The sequence below is a fragment of the Columba livia genome, chromosome 2 (genome assembly GCF_036013475.1).
Source record: "Columba livia isolate bColLiv1 breed racing homer chromosome 2, bColLiv1.pat.W.v2, whole genome shotgun sequence".
NCBI lineage: Eukaryota > Metazoa > Chordata > Aves > Columbiformes > Columbidae > Columba > Columba livia.
Genome location: NC_088603.1, coordinates 30340977 through 30365859, shown reverse-complemented (window position 1 = coordinate 30365859; position 24883 = coordinate 30340977). Strand labels below are relative to the sequence as shown.

General features: G+C 36.1%; 1 long non-coding RNA gene across 1 annotated transcript in view; it reads right to left on the bottom strand.

Annotated features, from left to right (window-relative positions):
- LOC110366050 (uncharacterized) overlaps window positions 1-24883 on the bottom strand; it is a 173173-nt gene that overhangs the window by 147614 nt on the left and 676 nt on the right. Inside the window, exons 2-4 of the long non-coding RNA XR_002426063.2 lie at window positions 23239-23402; window positions 19666-19774; window positions 1767-1952 (exon numbers count right to left, since the gene is read on the bottom strand). This is a non-coding gene — a long non-coding RNA (uncharacterized LOC110366050). The remainder of the gene's footprint in view (window positions 1-1766; window positions 1953-19665; window positions 19775-23238; window positions 23403-24883) is intronic.

Sequence of the window (24883 nt, the reverse complement as noted above, 5' to 3'; positions counted from 1 at the left end):
ATATGCTTCACTCCACACTCAAGGTACTTACAGTACCAGTATCTTCTAGTACTGTAAAAGCATTGACTTGGCATTTGTTCAGCTAAATGAACGGCTTCCTTCAATGAAAATCTTCTGTGTCAGTCTTGACATGGAAGCTACCTGGATCCAAATAATGGTATCATATTGCCCCAGAGGACTGACACCACAAATTTTTACACAGCATATATCTTCTGGACGTATTATCTTCATTGAAGAAAAGTGATGTTTAAACTTATTTGCATTAAGTAGTTGCAGTGCACCAGAAGCTGAACCTGTATCCTCCAAGTCTCAATTCAGGGAATTTTCTATATATTACTTTAATTTTACTTTCTCTTTGTGGAAGCACCTTTTGCCATTAAAAACCTGCAATGAATTAAGTCCTCTGTGTCATTTAAAATACATATTGCCCTTTCTTTGGATTAAAAAAAAAAAAACAACAACCTTTAAGAATGTTTGCAAATACTGGGGATTGATCTTATCTTCATTTAATTAAACTCCCATTAACTACATTAGACACTTTTTCTGCAAAACCGGAGCCTGAACTATTATACCATAGAAGAGGATTTCACACAAGCTTTGGGCTCAGTTCAGGTTTGTGATTCTTTCTGTGTTTAATATCTAAATACATTCCCAGTTTTGTGAAGTTTTAGAGACCTCGAAGTTTTTTGCTTTAATCTTCTGACGGAATTTCTTGTGTGCCCGGCAGAAACTTCCTTGACATACTGTCTAAGTTTATTTTGACTGGTCTGAAAAGCCTTTTCACCCGTGATATCTTCAAAAGTAGGCATAAACAATATGCATTTCTTTGGTAGTGTAGGGTTCATGGTGGCTGTAGGAATGAGATGAGGTTCCTTTCCCAAGGACAAAAACAGCACAAAAACTCAGTCAACATTAGGGGCTCTTAACCAGTTTTCTCACAGATACAGGGAGGAATGAAGGCTTGATAAAGTGCTGATGTGCTGCTCAATGTTGCATGCTAAGGCAATGACTGCATGCCAATGACAATATATATTGCTTAGGAGTTAGAATTTGTCAAAAATAACACTTAAGTAATTGATTAGAAGAATTTAAGAACAAGAAAAAGGTACATCATATACAAAAATTATAAAAATACTAATTGTATATAGACTATATGAACATACTTGTTTGACAAAATGTACAAAGTAGCACATAAGAAGTATTTGTAAAACAACAAGTGTTACAAATAGATTGTAAGAAGCATTAAAGATTTCCATGTTGAAGAACTGTTGAATTCTTATTCTAGACACTGAATTTTTACTGTATCTTATCATTTAGATAGAAAACGTATATCTCTTCAGTCTTTTAAGATGCATTTTATCCTATCCCTGGCAAAGTCACAAATCCTATGAAAATTTAGCTGAACATGTATTCCTCCTGTACCTTGAAAAAATAAAGAAAATATGACTATCTCATAACACAGATGATAAAACTAAATCTTTAAAAAACACATCTTTAAAGAATATGAATGACCCTACTTTCATTTAACTTACTTCTTTTGCTTTTAGAGAGTGTTCCTGTTGTAATGGAAAAATGTGAAGTTAAACAAAATTTCATCTAGCATGTATTAAGATTTCTTAAGTTAAATTTAGCAATAAAGAGAGAATATTACTTAGTTCTTCCACAACATTAATTGTTTGATGAGAAGAGAATACTAAAAATACACAACTGCACTCATTTTCCTCACCTTATTTATGAAAATGTACATTAAAATAATGGATGATTACCTGAAAGGAGGTTGTAGAAAGGTAGGTATCAGTCTCTTCTTCCAAGAAACAAGTGATAGGATGAAAGGAAATGGCCTCAAGTTGCACTGGGGGAGATTTAGATTGGATATTAGGAAAAAATTCTTCATGGAAAGGGTTGTCAGGCATTGGAACAGGCTGGCCAGGGAAGTGGTTGAGTCATCATCCCTGAAAGTGTTTAAAAAATGTTTAGATGAGGTTCTTAGTGACATGATTTAGTGCTAGAGTTAGGTTAGCTTATGGCTGGACTTGATGATCCTGAGGGTCTCTTCCAACCAAAATGATTCTGTGATTCTAAGCAAAAAGAATATTCTCAGTGAGATATTAATATAAATTTCTATACCTAAAATCAGCTGAATCAACAGATGAGGGATGATGAATTTCGTTCTCTATTAAATTATTTCTATAAGAGTGTCCCGAAAGGCCATAAATTAACTCCTCCACAGTTTTCATTCGTTACACAGTTCCAGAGGATTGTAAAAAGATAAAGGCTTTTGTTACATTATATATGACTTATGAAGGGGAAAAAATACATTCTGAGATGCAGAGGCTTATAGACTGCATAGATAGTGTCGTGACTGTGTTGTTTTCTGTATGTAAAAAGTAATACTGTCAATTTAAAAAAAAAAAAAGTGACCAAGTCTATTGCTCTTCCAGTTTATTCCTTTCCCAGCTGAAATAATTCTGAAGAGCACTGCGCAACACATGAAAAATAGTCTTAGTGAAAATAAGACAACACAAAGAAAATCAAAACAAATCCTGATGAAGGCAAACAAACAAAATGCTGTTCTTCCCAGCTTTTACTGGCTTTTAGTATGACTAACTTTATATGAATTACATGACGGTGTTTAGGAATTTGTAAATACATGTATGATCTTCTTGGCAGAAAGAAGAATTCTACAGCCACTTAGAAAGCTGAATGTGCTCATCAACCCCACTGAAAAGAAATAATGTTTTGCTGATGTAGAGTTACTGTTCAACACTACTCCACACATTCACTTGGAACAAAGCAGGGAGAGCAGCAATATCATGCAGCTAAGATGTCCTTTTAGGAAGGGTCACAATTTTAGATCTGCTTTAACTTATTGTGAAAGCACATGCTTAAGCCATAGAAAAACATCTTGTAGTCTGAGACAGCCTTCTGTAGTCCTACAAATTACAAATATGGCATTTCTGCAGCTGCTGGAAATTGGTGATGCTGCATTAAAATCAGGCAATTCTTTTTTTTTTTTTTTTTTGGTGTCTTTTCAGCAGGCTGTCTCGAAGTATTTTAGGAATCAAACCTGTAAATGTCTCTTAATCTAAAATAAACAGCACACAGTACGACAGAAATGACATTTTGTGAGGCTCCAGGAGGGAGTAAAGTAGCACTGGCACACAGTTCCGTCTTATTCTCTAAATGTCATTACACTGTTTGATATAGTAACAGAAATCACTTAGCCAGTTAGACAGCACAGCAGGTCACTCTAGAAGTGATTTTAAACAATTTTAGAAAAAAATATTTCACACATGCTAATACAAAATAAAAAAATAAGGCAAAACAGTCACAAATGGTTCCTAATAGTTTACTTACTCAGCACTTCGTTTGCCAAGATTATTGTATATGTACAAAACAAACTTGATTGCATGCTTCAATAGTCTTGTGCAATCACATGAACTCATTACATATTCATTTTGTTGTTCATCATTTTTTGTCCACATGCTGTACAGAATCCAAACAGTTGAAATCATATCGTGTCCACACTTGATGCAAAGTATATGAAGATTATGCTGAAGTTACTACCTCTTACCTGATTTAGAGCAGAACAAAACGATTTCAAAGTGTACTAAACATTTAGTGCTATCTTCTGTGAAAATTAAGACTTCTGTTCAATCCTTTGTCAAATAAGACAGAAGTGCAAGAGTATCTATGGATGCACATATAGATCAACCAGTCAATACCATTAAGATACAGATAGATTGTATCAATCTGTTTAGCTGTGCAAACAATCATAATCAATAAATGTCAGATAGCAAACCAAAACAAAACAGTTTCCACCATTAACATTCAACAGATAAGTTAAGAAAAAACAGACAACCTATAAACACAAACAACAACAACAACAAAACATTAACAGAAAAGCATAGGATGGTGTGGCTGTTCCCATTTGTACACTTTGCTCTTAAAGCTTGTCATTTTTTATTTACTAAGTGGTGTAAAGAAAAAGAAGACAATGTAGCAGACCATTTTCAGTAAGTTTTAGAGGAAGAAGAGAAGGATAGAGTGTCAACTGACAAATAACAAAAATAGTTATTCCACTCCCTCTTGTCTGAACAAAATGCAGGATGGTAGATTTCCCAGCCTTCTGTTGTTTTCTGCTAGCTTTTGTTTTAGATTATAAAATCAAAGGACTTTTCCTTCTTTCATGAGAGAAATGCTCCAAAACATTTGCAAAAGAATGACCTTGACATCCTATTTAATCACCTCCAATAGCACACTTCACGCCATTTACAACAGTATTACTTAAGATGTCAGCTGTAACTGAGTGTCTCCTACTTCCCTGTTCATTTTTTGCTCTGTTCTAGCACTCATTTTAAGTTTGCACTGGGAGCACGAATGTTTTTGGGATGTCATTTATTACTAAATGTATTAAGTTATATTTTGGAGACCAAACCCTGATTTGCCTTTATCTGCTACCACAGTTACGTTACATGAACACTGTCATCTGGTACATAACCAATGATGTTGTCACTTTTAATCTTTGTTATGGGAAAACAAAATAAAACAAAACAAAACCTGAAAAACATTTGGCATTCTTTTTGTTCTTTAAAGTTCATTAAAGTTCACTGCTCACTAAAGCTACTATAGCTAAGAAAATTATAAAGCAATATCAGATACCTATGATTTCCTGAAATACTCATCATCTAATAAGAGGAATATATGTGTGAAATATTAGCAAACTAACCCAAAGTTTTCATGTACACATCATTAATTTCATCCTGTAGTTGGGTACGTGCAACTAGAAAGGACATTCAGTTTGCATCTAAGAATTATAAAGCTGGCAGCTGCCACAGGGGCATACATGGTAAAAAGGATGGTAACGATTCCATAAGCAAATGTATGGTTTTAGCCAGCTTTGCTGTCCTAGGCATTCCCTCTCTACCTTCTTTCTCCTCCTATCTTCTCTGCTAGCATCAGCATATTTAAATGTTTTATTTACATCTTCTGTGCATCCCATCACAATAAAGGAGAAAACACATACTGGGACTGTCCTGCACTTAATTTCCTGTGATGTGAGGCAGAATTTAATAGTTTTATTAGCAAAGCACACATTACAATGGTAGTTTCATCATACTGTTTTGGGCACTAGAATCAGTATCTCTATGGTATCTCTAGATTACGTGGCATTGTGTGAGTTCTTCTGCTTCTTGCTGCTTAATATATGATGAGGCAAGATTATGGTTTATTAAAACCACTAACTGTTTACAGTGGGCTGTAACACTAAGACATCACAAAGGTATTATAAATGAGAAATAAATGATAAATGAGAAATGAGAAATGAGAAATGACCCCCTTTTTTTTAAAAAAAAAAAAAAAAAGAAGTTAGGAAAAGTCACACTGGTAAAATATCAATGCTGACATGACAATAAAAAATTTTTGCACACTTTACACACTTTTAATTATAGTTCTCTGCTTTCGGCATTTCACCTTAATATTGTAGCATCTATCTTTGAAGCAATGTTTTTAGGAACTATAGTTTCAAAGCATTTAAGATCTTAAGATATTTTTAATCAATCCCTATAAGTACCTTTTTACATTCTGAATTAATAAACTCTTTGGAACATTTGCAGTAATATAAATCTCTAATGTCTCATTTAATTGTGTAACTGATCCATATATTTATTTTATAATTTCATAAAACCATATTGTCTAGTTGTTTCATTGAAAAAAGAATACTGTAATTGGGTTTCTAACAAAATATATGTGGTGTTCACTTAAAATATTAAAAAAAAAAAAAAAGGAATATCAGCTACACTCACAAGAAACTTTTTAACATAAAAGTGGGCTCAAAATCGATCCAGAATAGATTGCAGACAGCTACAAGGATATTGTGAGTTTTGAAATATGTGCAATGACAGCTGGCAGCACAGAGCCATCTATAAGCCTTAGATAGTTTTTATTAAATTGTTGAATTTTATTATCCATAACGATGCATGACCCAAAGTTTTCCATTTCTTAATCTGAAGCTAAAATTAAGATCTTACTCGAAAAGAGGTCTCTGTTTAGGCATATTTATCAATTTACATGGCTATTGTCCTTCTAAAAAAACAATTATTGAGGAGTTAAGTGGTCTACCTACAAAGTTTTTTTTCTTCTTTTCCACTTTTACTATTGGGATATGATGTTGTTGTAGCATGAGAATAGCTGTGATCTTCCAAACTCCTAGCTTTATTTAGCAGCAGTTAGTAATACAAGGCCATGACACCTAATAATAACTTGTAAAATTCATAAGAAGTTGGACTGTGGTAATTATAACTTCCATGTCTTTTACGTCTTTGGCCTGTTGTTACTAAAACAATAGTTTTACAAACTTAAACTCTTAGTAACATAAACTTTTCCCCTCTTCTTCAATCAGATTTTTGATGCATTTGCTTTTTTCTAATTATGCTGATTTTTTTGTTGGGTTGATTTTGTTTTTTGTTCAGTTTTGTTTTGTTTTGTTTTTTCTTGCCTGATCAATACAGGACAAGGATGTCCCCAGAAAAATCTTTCATTTACATGATTTCAGACAACTCACTTTCTATGTCAAGGATGGCATTTTACAAGGCTACTAATTATGTATCATCCTAAAGGTAACTTTTAAAAGTAACAGCTGCTGAAATACTTTCAACTCTGCTAATTTTACTGCAGAGAAATCACTGTCTTCTAACTGCTATTAAGAATTGTCACCTGGGAAACAGACCAACAATGCTATTTTAAGACTTTGTACTGTGTAACTAATACAGCATAAAAGAGACTTCTCTTTTATTTTTTTTTAATAATAATAAAAGCTCAGATAAAACATAGCAAGCATCAGGAACACAGATCATTTTCTGTATGCTGTGTGACAATTACATTACAACTTTTCTTTAACAAATGAAAGATTTCAGAGAGTTCAGAAAGTCTTTTCCACGACATCACTTGTTTTACAGGATTTCAATTTCCCTTACCATGCATGGCGTTTGACGATGGTGGCAGATGGACTAAAGAAAGGGAAATACTAGAACCCCTAGTTGTCTTGCTGGGAAGGGTTACATATCAACTGCTCAGGCAAAACCAAAGTTGTTGTGTCTTCTGCTTTTTATAATCTCTTTCCCCATCCTTCTTTCTCCCCCGGTCACATTGTACTCATTTCCCATGAATGCATTGACCAGAGCAATCTTCCTTACAAGCACCGTATACAGAACCTGCCAGAAATCCTTGGCATTACTGTCCTTTACATAATGACAACAGAGTGCTAAATTGTTTGGCTGTAATACCGTCGATCTCCTAAACAACAGTTATTGTTTTCATAACAAGGGGAACTATGAAATCTCCTTTGTAACACCAGAAAACTGCTATAAACATTTTCTATTACGCTATGAGATGGGGAAGAGTATATGACCTAAAATTGTGCTATTTGCTTCCTGCACTAAGTTTTCATTCCTGCTAATCCTGCTCCAATTTATATGTGATTAAATAAGGACTGGAAAAAAATTTCAATGTGCAGAGTTATAAATGGAGATTTAAACAAAGATGACAAAGAATGTGAAAACAAAATTTGGTCAGATCACCGTTATGGAGATGGACTTAGTGTTAAACAAATGTTCATACATGTATAAAATCACCAGCAATACATACCTACACACATTGTTACTCATGAATTCTCAGTAATGTAACCATTTGCTAAATGATCCAGTTTGCACCAGAGATGGTATCACAAGTGAAAGCCATCAAGTCGTTCATCAAGCTTTAAGAGTAAGAAGGAATATTTAACCGAGCGAATTCACTTTCTGATTGTCACCATGTGACAGCATCTGGTGTGGATATTGTTAGTAAGAGAGTACAGATTGATACTCTGATGAGGAGTTGATAGCAAGAAGTTTAGCATGTCTTTGAAAAACAATTAGATGACTGAGACTGATGTGATGGGACTACACTCTTAACTGCTGCCTCAACAGAGGACCCACTCAATTCAGATGGTCAATGTTGGCTCATGTCTTCATTTCAGACCTTTAGATTTTCCTTTCAGTGCCCTGGAAAAACAGAGGTATGAAATTTGCATTGCATAAAGAGAATACAGAATGTTCGAAAACTCATCTTCAGTTGCACTTCTACAATGCCGATGACCACAGTGATTAAATGAGTGTAAAGCTCTGGCACAGGTACATTTTTATGTGGGTTAAATCTCATAATTAGGAGTGCAACTATCTGAAATTCATCGAAGGATGCAAATCTTCAGATGAAAAGTGAACCCACAAAGAGGAACATTTCATTAAAAAAAACTGTACTAATTTATGATAACTTCTATTTGAATTAAATTGAAGCATTTAGTAGACTTGCTTTACAGTGTCATAATTTTCTCTTGCTGCTAGGTCAATATGAATCTAGCTAGACACTAATAGCTGGATTCTATTCTTTTATCACCAAGAATAATAAGATATTTCTTTTACTGTACTTCATCAGTTGCTGAGATGCAAATGATGTTCATTTAGCTTAGAGAAAATAATTGCCTTTGAGAACTGCAAGTCAACTAGAGTATCGTAGCCATGTCTTTATACTGCTCACTCTCTTTCATTTGGAAGTAATCATTTTATAATCTGGTACAGTTTTGGCCTCAAGTCCAAAATTAATTGCATTTTATGTCATCTTTTGGAAACAGACCTGTGGAAGTAATGTTCAAAAATGCTAAATGTCTTGGGTTTAGGCTGCCAAAGATGAGTCTCTGCTGAAGTCATAATTGCCAAAGAGACCATTTTTGACCAAACACTTAACAGCAAAAATGTGTTATGGCATTTTAATTATTAGAACTCTAAACAAAGGTTCATTCCGACTCTATTAACCTCAGCTTGAAGCGGAATAATCCACAGACTTCGTCAGGAAAGGAAGCCAAAGAACATAGTTGGGTTCATTCATTCTATGGATCTTGAAAGAACTCTATATTATGTACTAAATTAACACTATTTTGTTGATTTGCCTCTTACTTAAGACAAATGCCCTTTTCATTTTGGCTTGAGTCCTCTGCTAGGTATCTTTACCGACTGAATGTGAGACTTAGAGCTGTTCTGCTTGGCTTTTTTTATTCATATATACATCCACTTATATATAAAAAATTGATAGAAATATGCATTTATTTTTTTTCTGATTGATCTCAGCATATGAATAGCATATGGAACTTCACCTAAGTGCTTTTATTTAGTAAATTAGCAAAACATCATTGTAAATTTGAGAAACTTTTTTTAAGAACTGAAATTTAATGAAACTGAGGAAAATAACTGGCAAGTCACGTTATTAATTAAATTAATTATGTTCATAAGTACAGAGATATTCTAAATGTCATCAGTTCTACACAGAACAAAGAACGTTAAATAAAAGTGTACCTGTATCAGGCTAATGCAGCAAGTCAGTACCTACCTCAAGTTAAATCATCAGTGTTGAATACAGCTTAATTATTACCTTTACACTATTGTGAAAGCTGTATTTTCCCATTCTAGTATTTACAAACTTATATTGTAGCATTTTAGAAGACATTTCAGTATCTGATTTTTAAATACATTAGTCATACAGAATTGCTGGTGTTGTCTCCAAATGGGTTTCAGTTTCCTTATACAACATATGCTATGTTATCAATGGGTGTAAAAATCAAAACAAAAGAAAACAAGATGAAATCATAGGTATATGTTAAAATAACACGGAGATAATTATTTTGTTCATAAATAAAAACTTAAGAAATCCTGACTTTAAGAGGCTGAAAGTGCTCTATGAACCTTCTAGAAGGTTTTCATGTACAAACTAGCTAGAGCTCACAATATAAATGCAAAGATTGCTTCATGTTTATTGAAGTACTAATATTTCTTTTTTGTTTTCTTCCTTCTGTCTGCCCACTGCTCATTTTGAATTGAATGCTAACTACTACTTTTTGCTTTTTAAACTATTTTTGACCTATGAAAATTTACAGCTGAAAATAATTACTCAAATTTATCAACAAAATGGAATTATTGAAATGGAATACAGCAGACTGTATGCCTCACAGAAAAGATGACACAAAAGGAGCTTCTTTGAGTACTGCTTTAGCAAAGCACTCAGATACACATTTTATCTTAATTCCGTCCTCAACTCCCACTGACTTCAAGGAGATGAATATGCACTTGACTGCTTCGCTGCACAATTACAGGATTAGTCAAGTGCTTGAAACAAAACATGTGTTTATGGGCCATACAAAATACAAGTTCTAGTGTACCTGAGTATGTCAGAGTGTAAATTATGGGAGTTCAGAAGCAACTCAGTGAGCTGTGCAGCTGGTGACAAGGCAGAAAATGCTGACGTGTTCGAGTGTTGCAATGTAAATTATTCCAACTCATGAATCCAAGAAATTAAAAAATCTGCATGCTTCTTTGCTTAGGCTGAAATTCTCTAGGTAGCTGCAACTGTTTCTACACGTGCTGCACAAACTGCCAATATCAGAACAGGTTGATAGTGATCTTCTGTTAAGCCTTATTAAATCCAGGAGCTAGGGAATACAGTGTTGAAGTTTCCCGGAAGTCTCAACCAGAAGTCCTCCAAAGGATTCCAATCATCCTTAACACAATTTCAAGTGGTTTCTCTCTGCTAAAAAGCTGTTTTCAGTGATGTAAAAAGTTCTCTTTAAAGGAACTAGTGTCTAATCCTGGAATAAGAGATGCTGCGCTGTGAATTGATGCAGCCTTTCGGATCTCCTGAGGGTGAGACTTTGGCATCTGATGAGAGAGGTTTGGCTCTGCCAGGGCAGGAACACCCGAGTACACATATAAACAAACCCATAGATGCCTGGAAGTATGTACAGCAGCTCGGGAGCTGTGGCAGCCTGCAAGAGTCCTCAGAATGCTTCTTTTGAAGATAGGTGGAATTACAAGAATAAATAGTGTTACTTGAATTCCCTACACAAAAATGTGAGTAGTAGCATTTTCTTTCACAGATACTAGAAGATTGTGCTCTAATACTTTGCAAAAAATGATTGCTGTTGATTCCCATTCTCATCAAGTGAGTTTTGCAGCATTATAATAAAAATTAGGAAAAAAGTAGGTCATTGATACCAAAATCCACTTGGAAAGTCCTATCTTTATTATTTCCTGATGCTTAGAATAGTGAGATTGGTAAATGGAAGTTGGATTTCACTCCAGTATCCAGGAATGTATTCAGACAGGCAAAATACAACTTGTGAGCAGTTACACTGTCTTGCACACCTGAGCAGCCGAAAAAGTTCTTAGTAAATGATTCAACATTTAACTTCCACCATATTGTTTAGTAGAAGTTTTCTGTGTTTTAAGAACTAGAGACACGAAGAAAAATACTATCTAATTAAAAATGCATATAAACCCTAAGCAAGTTAAGTTTATAAGTGAACAATCAAGAGGAGAACAATAACTGTATTTGTCATAACTTTCAAACAAAGTTTGCATGTTCACATTACTGTGAATCTATACATTTGCTTCCTTCTTACTATATCTAAGAATCCATCCTCCAAAATGTCACTGCTGCCACACTGCCACATATTCATTTATGATATGGCTTACAAAACTTCAAGGTGTATGATAATTAAAGTGTAACTATATAGCCACATGTACTTCCTTGAAACTTACCCACATGACCAAGCAAAACATGTGATTTCTTTCTGAGTTTTATCCTATGCAGAGAATTGAATTAGGCAGATACACTCTTTCTAAGACTCAGATCCATTTTTAAATTGACGGCCTATTAATAAATGGATATAAGGCAAGCTGGTAAAGCATAATCAAAATATTTTAAAGGTTTCTTTAAGGAAAAGTTACAATCTCCCATACACTCTATTTCCAGAAGCAGTGAATGCCCTACAGTAAGAGTTATGGTGAGAACATGTAACTGCTTAATCCCAGAAATAGCTACCAAGCTATCTTTCTCATTTATAATGGCCTTTCTAAATCTTTCATGCAATTCATCTTCCCAACTCATTGTGTTCTTACAGTTTTTACTCACTAGTCATAATTATGTTACTACCGGGAAACAGTGAGTTTTCAAATTAAATGCATGCACAGAATGAAAGCATCACCCACACCAAATATTCTACTGGAGTTTAGAAACCTTGACAAGTCTAATAAATCTTAATTGCTTCTTGTTCTTGGTCACTCATGGATAGCTTCTGTAATCTACTCAGTCTGCTGGTTACCATGCTCATCATACCCCACTTTCCATGCCCTAGGTCCCTAGTTTGCAAAGTGGCTTTTGTATTTTGGCACAGATTCACAAAGGAACTTTGGATCTGTGGTTAAGTGCACCTATGTTTTTGTTTTGTTTTATCCTGGAAGCACAACATCAACCATATATTTTAGTTGATGCCCTGAATAACCTGCAGTACAAAGTACCTCAGAACAAGGTGCAAACCAGTCATCCTGCTGCAGGAGTCAGCAGTGAGCACTTGCAGATGGTCTGCCACCTTTCTGGCTGAAAGAATGCCTAAGTCTTCTACGCAGTTACCCTGGCACACCCATTCATTCTGGTGGGGAGTGATCAGGGGAAAGCAGGAAATCCTACATTATGTCAAGTAAATAAATGAACCTGTGGATTTTCAGGTAGGTTTCCATAAATTCTTATTACAAAAAATATGACCATAACCCTGCCTGTGCATACTACTGTTGGTACACTACAAACATACTACCAAATCATGCCTTCCCTCCTTCTCCTAGCAAAATAGATGGAGACAAATCTCATCTATGAACTCCACAATTGTTGAGGTCAAGGGTTTCCTCAGTCTTCCAATTTCCTAGGCAAGTGCCAGGATCATTACGTCTGCATATTGGGAGTAGCTAATGCACATTGTAATTAGAACGGTATTCTCTCTGCTTGGGCAAGCAGTCACCTAGCACTGAAATCTGCAGTTGTTCCTGATTTCTAAGACTGCAATGTTACAACACAGAAAGCTGTGATGACTCTGGGATACCTACAGGGTCATACAGGAATCTGCTGGCAAAAAAGGACAACTTTAGTTCAATCACAAAACAGAAACTTACATCTCTCCTGCCTATCCTAAGAACCAGAGGCGTGGAAATCTGTACAGTGCAAGGAATGGTGGGGGGAAAACTGTGCCAACTGGAATATTTACCCTATTTCAACTGGTGTTTTCTGGGTTTCTAATGTAGTCATAAGGCCTTAATAGTTTCTAGAAATGTCCACACCTTATTTTATTTTTGCTAGATAATTAGAAACAGTTGCTCATTTAATATTTTTATTTAGACTTCAGTGTAATCTTGAGCCAAATGCATCATTGGTATAATTCCACTGACTTCATCTAACTATGCCAAGTCTGAAGCTGTTCTTTTGTAATTGTTTCCTGACAAGACTTTTAGAAGACTCAACTACGAAGCAATATTTATAGTGATTGCTGAAAGTGGAGGTTCAAAATTATGGTATTGTGTTAAAAGCTAGAGACCTCTGAGTAATCAAATCTCTTAGTTACAAACATAATCATTTGAGTCTGACTCACTTTGCTCTATTTAAAGACTAACTGAAGACCTGCAAGGGTTCACTTCAATAAGCTGGTATCACACTTTTCATTAAAGAAACAGAGAATGATATTACACTTTGCTTGCAATTGATAGTGCTAGAAAAGCACTTTGTTGGGTGTTAAGAGTTTTCTGTAATTTCACAACTCAAATCTAGATTTTTGTTATCGTAAAAATGTATCTTTGTATTATTTTACTGCCTCTATGCTTCTTCACAGATACATAGAAGAGCCAGCTGTCATCCCTCTCCTGATTGTTATAAAGGGTGAAGTACAAATAACGAAAAATCTTAAAAGCTCCTAGATGTTGCTGGTGACCAATACTGTTGCTGGTGACCAATTTGTTAAGCTTAAACCACAGTAAAAAGGATGAAAGAAACATTAACAGGTCAGGCTAACCAAACTATGAAAAACCATCAGGAAATGCACTTAGCTCACCTGTTTCCTTGGTCAGTCATCTCTATTAATCAAAATATTAAAAACAGAACAAAAGCAGAGTGTTAAATACAGCCTCTTGAGATCGCCCTCCTTTAAATCAGAGCCCTAAGATCTGGACATTCATCCTTGTCTTTGATCCAGAGCAGAAAATAGCCTGTTTTCTAAAGGGCAATCAATGGTGTGTAAGGCTTTGCCTTTCAAGCCTCCGGCCAACGTCGGTGAACCAGTCTTATTAGATTTGTTCTATTAGTGAGATGTCTGCTGTGGAATAAGTCAATCATATACGGTTATACTTAGAATAGCATCACTTTTCTCTAATGCAAAAGACAAGGAAAATGGAAGAAGTGGTAAAAAAATTAAGAACAACCAACTGGTGCAAGAAAGTACTGTCTTTAGTAATCCTGTGTAAAGGCACCCATAAGATGGCAGTTATCTCCTGAATTTGAAAAGCTATGTAGCACAAATGGTTCAGGAAAAGGTTTTTATATAGTTGTGTATTCAGTGACAGTTGGTGAGGCTAAGAAACTGTATTTTATTTACCTTCAAAAATGCTGCTATCTGCTCCCAGGTTGTGAAGAGCTAGAAATCATCCCAGCTTTACAAAGACAGAGTAAAAATTTAATAATAAAATCTTCTTATACTATGAAACCTAGCAACAGTGTGGAGTTTTACTGCTTCAAACTGTGCTGCTTATCAATACTAACAGGGTAATTGAACTGCATTTTAAGAAATACGTAGTGCTTGAAATCTACATCTCAAACTATTTGCATTTGAGACATACATACATAGATTAAAATTTGAAATAGATAATTCTTTCAAAAAAAAAAACAACCTAGTGACACAAAGATACTGTATTCTGCTGCAAAGCAGCTTTAAGAACACTTCAGGAAATATTTTGCAAGATTTGCAAATAATACACAAAAAAAAGTCTGTAGAGAGAATTACCCCTACTCATATAACTCATCCTGAAAGTCTGGAATCCACTCTCTGCCATTTCTAAAGGCTTGCAGTTCAGCTGCTGCTGTAGACTCACACTAAGTCCTGAATTAGTCCCTGGAATTAACCATTACATGAAGGTATGGACAAGCCATTTTAGCCTTTGAAATAAGAAGCATGTGCTTGCCTTGCCTACTAATATAAATCAGAAGTTTTTGGTCTAAACAGAAATTGAAGTGGTGAATTATAACTATTACACATAAAGAAATTAGCAATACAGAAGGCTAGTAGTGCCACAGCAACATCAGGTTAAGACTGGCAGCCAAATGATCAAAAGTGGACTCACAACAAAATCAAACAAAGTAAATCATTAGGAAAGGAATAGATAACAAAACAAAACATTGTGCCATAGTAAAAAATGTGTGATATAAGAGTACCTTGGAAAATGCAGGTCTGATCTCCATCTCAAAATGTTTCACAAAAGGCAATGAGCCTTATGAAAAGTATGAAATGGCATGAGTATGAGAACTAACCAAGCATATTAGAGCTCTTCCCCTTGGAAAACAAACAAAGAAAACCCCACTACCTTTTTGTCTAACTTCTCCTATGTTTATCCCTAGAAATCACTTTTTGGCCACTGGCTGTGATGGACACTGAACTCCCTGGTTCTTTGTGTGCGTGTGTGTGCTTTGCTCATTCTTACAGTGCAGCTGACATAACCCCATGTTCTGCTCCTCCTGTCTCCTCAGACAACCACACTCTGCTACTCAAGTATGCTCTGCAGCTTGCATTAACTCCTTTGCTGAGGCATCTGCAGTCTAAGTTAGCAAGTTTAAAGACAGGTCTTGCAGCACAGTGGATTCACATAACAGAAGTGAATAGACAGAGTGGAAGTGATTAGTTTTTAGCGCTGAAAATTCTAGCTTAGTTTGAAATATAAGCGTATTTGACAACAGTTTTCCTGATCGAGGTATGACCTCACGAGTGTTCTGGCACAGGGCAAGCCAGATGACCCACTGAAGCACTGCTGATGGTTTCTACACTCAGAGGTTTCTGAGGCTGAGGTTTTTGCTGCAGTGCTTTTTAGTAGTTGACCCTTTCTGATGTCCTGAAAGCAAACCAGAAAGCAGCAATAGCGGCCTGTCCAGGAGTCATAAATATGTGAAAGTTGCCCAGATAGATATAATTCCCTCACCACATTTTTCTGATCTTCCCAGTATTGCCAAGTGGCACCAATCCCTAGTGCCATCTATTGGGAATCAAGGGAACTCAAAGCCACAGCATTCTCAAAAGGTGTTTAGAATTCATCCTGTGCAAAAGCTAAATCAAATACCAAAAAAATTAATCTTCTCTTATTAGACCTTGGAGAATTGTCTGTGCAATAAAGCAAAAAGACTACAAAACAGGCAGAGCTGTAACAGCAAAATTCCCCAAAATATTTTCCTGCTGCCTGTCTCCCCATCACACAGACTGTAACCATTTCAGGAAAGCTGTAAAAAGTATTTAATTGCTTGGGTAGGATTTGAGTTCTAAATGTAGAATTAAAAATCTCTGTTTCACTGGTTAGACACTCAAAAAGCACTTTGAAATTGTGAACACTCAATGTCTTTCAGCATAACAAAAGCTTTAAAGGTGCAGTAGTCATTTTAACACTATCTCAAATATTCTTCTCTTATTCCAGAGGGCAACAGTGGAAGAAGAGAGCATTTGTTTTTTTCATTAGGGGATCACACAGCTGTGACAGTTGGAGTGACATGAAGGCCATCAGTGCTTCTCAGCTGTGTGATTGCAGACACCCTGAGGAGCATTTACCTACTTTCCAGCTGCTTGTTCTTTTTTTACAGAAGAAGAAAAAGGGACCATTCTATCATTAGTTCCCATTATGCTTTATAACTGAATGAGCCAAATTGCACATTTGGTGATTCTACAGAAAGAGAGTAATGAGGTCAAGGAAATCAGCAGGAAAGGTACAACAATATCAAAATGTGGCACCAACCTTCAGGCTACTCGCCAATTATCTAGGGCCTGATTCTGACAATGCTGAGTTCAGTAGCTCTTTCTTCTGGGTAGTCAAACATTCACAGCTGGGGTCTCCTTGTTCAAAGTCATTAAGGATCAAGCTACTACTGTCAGAAAATGCCCTGAATCAGAAGGCCACTGATCTCCACATTTCAAAGGATATGGACTTCTCTATAGAAGAAAATAAGATTTTTGAAGTAGGTTCTCTCCTCTGTATCTCAGTTAGGACCAAGCTCACGGCTGTAGGAAGGGACCTCCACAGATTTAAAGATGAAAAAGTGATAGAGATGGTCTACGCTAGTTTGAAAGAGGTTTCTCTGTAGAGGTTTTGCAAAGAAACTCACACATGGAGTTGCAGGAAACATGAAAAAGGCAGGCATTTGTGTACTTGCATTGCATGAGTGCTGACTGTACAATTTCTAGTATTCACCAGCCATCATTATAAACTAACACATGACATGAGGGCAACTGGGTGGGGGGCAAGCTGCTCTGTGACTCTGAGATAGTAAGCCCTCCTGCCTCAAATCTCACACACAGATTATGGGGTTAAAGCACAGAATCTTAACTCCTATTTCCCATGGCCCCAACAGCAAATCAGTCCCTGGAACTTTCTTTTTTTCTGTCATTGCACATACCATCCCCAGGTGGTCAGACTGGTGGGTGGCTGTACGCCAGAGAGTGAGGGAGAAGCTGCGATGCAACACTGGTGCTGTGGGACAGTTCATCTGGTAGGACACATTTCCTTGGTGCAGCCTGGCACTTTGACCTCTCCCCTCTGTGTGTTATACTTATCTTCAGTCACACACTCCAATACGCTATTGCCTTAGGCAGACACTTCAAAGGTTTGCAAATATAGTTAGAAATATTCTCCTCCAGAGACTATTCCATAGCACTCCCAATGCAACTTGACATGCTGCAGACAGCAGCCGTGAACATTAGATAGTTCATGCACACTCACAGGGAAGTGATACTGCAGAACTAGTAAAAATGCTTTTTTTAAACACTTAATTTAATGCAGCATTTAAGCTTCTCTGAAGACATGACCATCAGAGGGTGACATAACCACAAACACAGACTGGTAGAACATAAACTTTCTCTGTAAGTTATCTAAGGGGCAGAATGCAGCCCGGAGTCACAACAAGCAATCACATAGGTGTCTCTCTGCACATGGCTGGATGGTTGCTTCACTGAAATTTTTGCCTTTATATATGTATATGTAACCATTTCTTTTGAAATAGGGGGCTGAAAATTACTGATCTCAAATTTAGGTATTAAAGGTGGTTGAGCTATTTTGCAGTCTCGCAGGACAATCACACAATTGCAAAAAGCTTATGTGGGTTGTTTTATTGGTTTATTTCATTCTTTCTCAGTCAACTTGGTGCATAATTAACAATTAACATAACAGGAATTCTATATTTCAGTGATCCCTTTAATTAGTTAAAAGCCCTAAAGCTGTTTCTGGATAAAGATCCTAAAAAGTATTTTAGCACAAATTGTGAACACATTGCTATGTTGTTTGGGGTTTTTTTTCTCTGTATATATTAAGCTTCTTTTCTTCTTCTTTTAATTAAAGATCCAATAATCAATTCTTTGTTCCCATTATATGCCAGTGACCTGCACTTGTGGTGCGTTGATTCATCATTACACTTGTTAAAATAATTAAACACCTGTGAAAGTAAAACTAACTCAAAACACATTTCAAGGAAAAAGAAGTTCCTAATGTGAAAAGATTCCTTCAGGGATCAGAAGTTCTGATCCTCCATATAAAGCAAGTTGCAGAGAGTGAAGCCACATAAAACTATGTCTTTATCATACTATGGGTTTTTTTTTTTAATGGCTGATATGCTGTTAAAGGAGATGCACAGTCTTCAAAGCTTCTGATAATGGAGAGCAATCATTAACCATTCTGCTTGCAATTACATTTTTGAAAATTTTCTAATAAAATCTACAATGGTCTATACTTGTGTCTGAAAAATGTATTAGGCTGATATCAAAGTAATCTCTGCAAGTATCAATGTTAAAAAACACAGGTGTTTATGAATATCAAGAACTTATTTTTCACTCTGCTTCTATATGTGCAGAAGAGTAGAAAATCAATAAAAAATTTCAGTTAGTTTCTAATACCTCTAATAGTTAAATAACAGCATTGTCACAGCTCTCTGATGCCCTGTTCACAAGTGCACAATGTACTTCTGTTATAAAAGATGATAGATCTGGTAGCTCATTTGCATTTGTCAAGTATTTCCCAAGGGACAAAGCTCCTGGCAGAGACGGAGAAGTCAAAATTTAGTACTTCAAATGACAAAGTAGTACTAGTAGTAAAAGAAACACAACTATATGAAACTAGCAGTTGCAAGTATCATGGTAAGACAGAAATCTAATGAAGAAAATGTAAAAGTCAGTGATGAGGAATAGACTTAAGTTACTTTGACTTAACAGCAAAGTTTTATATGTGAGGGTCATAAGGCTTATTGGTCTCATTCTGACATGAACATGGAGCTCCGTCAGCCTATGTCTCCATTCCTGCAATAAGCTCACACATGTAGATTCCTGGCACAGAAAGCCTTAATAAGTCACTGGCACTCTGCAGTGTCATCTACTTATGTAGAGATCATCGCAGAAGAAGGACCTGTATGCTTACTGCCCCCACACTCTGGTAGAATGTATTGTTGGCAACATATGTTCCCTCCCTGGCTGAAAAGGTAATACTCTAAACAAGATAATGTTATGCAGAGACCTTAATATTACCTGAGTACCTGATTTTCTGTGCCAGCTGCAGCTTCAGGATTATGGGGCTTCATCAACACTGCTCATCAGAAATCAAACAGGAAAAATCGAGGGATTTGTCTTCCTGTGAATCAGAGTCTGTCAAGTAAAAGAGATGATATGGAGCATACCTAATTTTTGAGGAGCTCACACTCACATAAATCTTTCTATCATGGTTTTCATCAGCAACAAACGCCACACAAAGTATTCCTAGAATATAAAAAGGGAGACTGCTTCAAAAGATAAATAGGAATTCTGCAGATAAGAAATCTAGATTATGATCTCCATCAAATAATATGCTTGAGGATAGCATTCGCAAGATAGCTTGAGTGAATACTTTTTCACAAGATGCACTTACTAATGATTTTGTTTATTAAAATAAGATGTTTTGAAGAAAGTTTATATTTATAAAATACATCAGGAGTTTCAAACATAATATATACTCTAATATCCATTTGGTAATTGTTATTTTTAAATCACATTTCCCAGTTTTAGGGTTCACATTATCTCCAATGTGTCTAAACCCCAAAACAGCTGAATAACCTAGAGCCCAATCCTGAAGCTGATATTTTGGGCAGACTGATTTACACAGATGAAATTCCATTAGGTTGTCCTATGGATGTAACTGTAGAACTTTCCATAGTTTCACCATGGCCAAGCTTCGAGAATGTGTTTGGACCAAAGTGTTTCCCCTAGCCCAGATTTTTTCTTTTAATCTGTGGTCTGCTGCAAAGTATTCTAAAATCAGTGTAGCATTATTAATTTCCTGATGTTAACAAGTGCTGTATACACACAAAAAACATTTGTGAAGGCCACAATGGACAATATAATGAGAAGATCCTGATATAGTACAAATTGAAGCCACTAAATCCACAGCTAGAGAAGTGTCATGCTCATTAGTCTGGTACATAAGCTACTAAGCCTTAATTCCCTTCCCAAATAAGACAGTTTATATTGGGTGTCTTTAAGATTGCTGCCCAACATCTGTTTTCAGGAATAGTAAAGGCATATCAATCCTGTATATATTTCTTTCCACGGTGCAGATATACATGCGAAGCAGCACTCACTATTTAGTGCCAGAACTTTAGAAGGTGACAATCAAGAGGGCACAATACATCAGCTACAAGCTGAGCTCTCTGTCTGCACAGAAATGTTGTACAAGTAGAGTAGCCACAGCTGATATACATCCCAGAGAACACCAGTCTCTATGTTATTCCCATGCCTTCCTTCTTAGACGGTCAAAATTGGTCATATGTCCCTTTCCTGGGAAAAATGTAGTAGTTTTAGTGTTTTCACTTTAAACGTAGAACTACAGCCACGGCCAAGCAATGCCTGAGTTAGTGCTACAGAGGAAGTTCAAGGTCAGTCAGCATAAAAAACCATGTTGTAAGTTTGCAGATGGTCCTTACAGACCAGATCTCAGGCATGTTATCTGGGAAATGCAGGGGAGCCTACACAGCCCCTCATGCCATTGTCTTAAATAAGCATGCCAGTCAGCAGAGCTCCATTTGCCAGCTCTAATGCCTTGTGTTTCTCAGATACTTGGTCAAATTCTCTCCTGCTGTAAGTGTGAGGAATTTTCAGAGGCTTCAAGAAATCCTGTGCTTACTTTGCAAAGTTATAAATTTGATGCCTGGAGAAGCAGTCACGAAAACTAACATCAGGCCTTCCTCCTCCTCCCAAAGCTCCCCCGTTGACAGCGGAAAGAGAGAGACTTCAACAGAGGACAGAGAGGACAGTTTAAATCTATGCTCAACAGCTCATTAAAGAAATTTTTTTCTCTCCATAGACTATAAAGGGAAAATAGTAATTTTAACTTGCTGCATCCAAAGTTACCTTAACGCAAATGTCACCACTGTTATAATATTACCTAAAATACAGTGGTTTTATAAAACCATTATACCTTGAAAATAATCACAAAGTACCTGCATAAAAGGCTAGTCAAATGCTAGCTTGTGTGAAATATCAAAAAACTCTAGTAGTGCACACTTCAGCCTCTTATAAATATCACTACTGTCATGCTTAATAGGAAATACGTAGTACACAGAAATGAGGATGAGCTCTTTTAGTGCTTGAACACTGTGTGTGAATCAGGAAGGATCTTTATTAATAAAATCAGTAAATTAAAAATACGTAGCAATTTGCCAATGAAAATTGCATCTCTTGTAACTAGCTTTACCAGCTCTTCTTAAAAACAGCAACAATAGTAAATAATATAGAAATACTACTGTATTGAATTCTATTGAATTGTAAGCCTACTATTGGAATATTAGGTTTAAATGTATGGAAGAGGGTTAGAGCACAAATCCAAGCAACAGAAAACAAAATTCATTATTTTAAGCCATGAAAGAATGTTGATATAAGGTGAATAAAGCAGTCAATTCTAATCTGTTCTATGACTATTATGTCTGTATCTGTGCAGTTCTACTGCAATGAAGTTCCTGAATTATTATAAAGTTGTTGTATTCTGCAGTCTAGAAATATCAGTGAGTATTGAACAATGTCTGGATGCATTTTAAATGTACAGATATTAAAAAATAGAGATGTTTAAAAGGGAAAACCATTTTACATCATAAATCTCAGAAAAACACAGGTACTAAAAAATACTATTCAGAATAAAAATTAAAAAATACTGACAGCTTCTGGTAATTTTGCTCTTGCTATTGGTTCTTGTCAGTTAAAATCAGGTGGCATCTAAAAGGAACAAATGAAGAAAACTCAATTATGTACTCCCAGGTTTAAATCCAATATTTTTTATGCTAATACGTAAAAACCACTATTAATAAAAACAGATTCTGATCTCTTGTTTTCAGTCAGCTTTTAAAAAAAAGCTTATAAAGGTTCCATACCTAGACTCTATACTGACTCAAAACTGTTTGTACTTTCTACATTCTCTATTCTACTGCTAGTGTAAACCTGTACTAGTACAGGATATTGAGCCCATAGCAATACCTCCTGAGAAGTAATACATGAAAATGAAGAGTGGACTTCATAAGGATTATTTTTTTCTTTTTATGTCTGCCAATAACACTTCTGGCCTTCTTTCAGATGGAATGCATTCTTTGATGGTGCACAGGAATCAAATACGACAAAAAGCAAGTCCTAGCAGAATAGCTGACTTTGGAGGAAGACGTCCATCATACTAAACATATACGTGATGAGTTCCGTGTGAACTCACACTCAATGCCACACTAGCTTTGTCTTTTCGATACAGCATAGTGGCAGTAGAAGAGAAAACAAGCAGAGGATTTTCTCTATGGTAATGTAATAACTGAAGGAAGTACAGGTTCTACACATTCTTCTGTAGTATCTTGCATTTGTTTATGGTAAGAAAAAATGAAAATATGTTCAGTGCAAAGTTTTAATCCAAGGTATTAGATTTTTGCCTCCAGGCTCCATGATAGCCAAGTGGAAAAGTCTTAAGAGAGGGGCAGAGAATAGGAAGCATTCACCAGAAGTCAGTGTATTATAATCTGTTATCCCGGTATAGATCAACACAAAACAGATCAACATTCAGAAGGGAACATGGAACAAGTTTAAACAAAGCAGCAGCAGGATATTACCTCTCAAGATCTCCTCTGGTTTGAACAAAGCAGGATGAAGCGAGTTGAAAAATGTTAAGTCAGAAATGCCAATAAAACCATGACTGCCAAAACAGTAAAAGGTTCCTTTTCCTGTAAGAATTCTTTGAATTTTTGCACCTTTTGAAGAGTAGGCTAGTCTAAATCTGAAAAACAGAGCCAATTCATTGCTGTCAGAACAGTAAGTTAATGTAATTGTATAGTAGAGCAACAAATAGCAATAAAGATAATAATACTAAAATTACATGTAAAGAAGAGCATGAAATTATTTTAAAAGAGGGTTGTTTGTTTGTTTTATTTTAAAGAGAGCACTGTTGAGATCCATTACTAGTAGTACTATAGTAGGTTTTTTTTAATGGGCAAACAGTAAATCTGAAGTACAACGAGTGAATGGTAAAAGATCATGTCTTAAAAATTTAACTGTCATGTTTTTTCTTTCACTAAAAAGTCTTGAATGTTTGATCTAATTCTTCTGACAACTCTTTATACATCTCCCATATTTTAGCAGCTGTCCGAAGTCCCAACGACCTGTCTTGAACTGTTTGTGTCCACACCTAAGCGTCATTGACAGGCATTTGATATATGATTGTGCAGAAGGATTTAGCCAGGGCCAACTGCAGTCTGCACAGAAGATTTTTGGACACACCAGTTATCTACAAACACTTCCAATGCCTTTGTCAAAGCCTGTTTAATTATCACTGTAGCTCCCATGGTTTGCCAGCATTGTGTGTTCAGGGATTAACCACAAAAGGACTTTGTTTCATTCTTTCCTAATAGCACTAGACAGTGGGATTAAAAACAAAACAAAACAGAAGGAACTTGGGCAAAAGCAACCTTGTTCCCTTTGTCTACGTGTCTGCTTCCAGAATCTCTGTGTCCCTGGAGCTGACAGGCGGCACATGTTGGCATGGGGGACACTTGCTTTTGCAGATTTGGTCTGTATGCACAGAACAATATGTTTTCTCTTTTTGACTCCAATTCTGGCACACCCCAGACCTTCCTCCATCATTACTTTGAATTTTGACATAAGAGAGCTCTCAGGTGCCCACTCCATAGGAACCCATAGGCCTCACTAAACAGTGACCTGGAGGGTCACTGAAGTTTTATACATTCTAGGAGAAAAAAGGGGGTTGATGGTGTTCAGCTGTTGAATAAATCTGCCCCCTTGTTGCCAACACAGGAGGCAAGACATATGGCATCAAACCTCATCTTTGTAATTTCTAGCAAACCCTAAAACCCTTACTTGGGTCAATACAAAATATTCCTCATGAATGCTTTGACCAAATCATTGAACTAGAACAGATGTTTGCAAACTTACACATTTTCACAGTGTTTACTTCTCTTACAATCTCTGCACTCTTAATCTAACATGGTGGTCAAGAAAATACTAGGAAATTTAACCTGTCCTCTTGCACCAATGAAGCTGGGAAGGGTACTTATTTCAATATGAGTCAGTTTTTTCTTTCCCAACATTAGGTCTCACAATGCTGGATCTTAGGCCCAAGGCTTTAAAACAGAAGCAAAGAATGCAAGGAGAATCAAACTGTCATTCTGTCTTGTGCTTAAACGGCAGTTGTGTTGTTAAACATGAGGCAAGCAAACAGTAAGTCCACGCTGACATACTGCT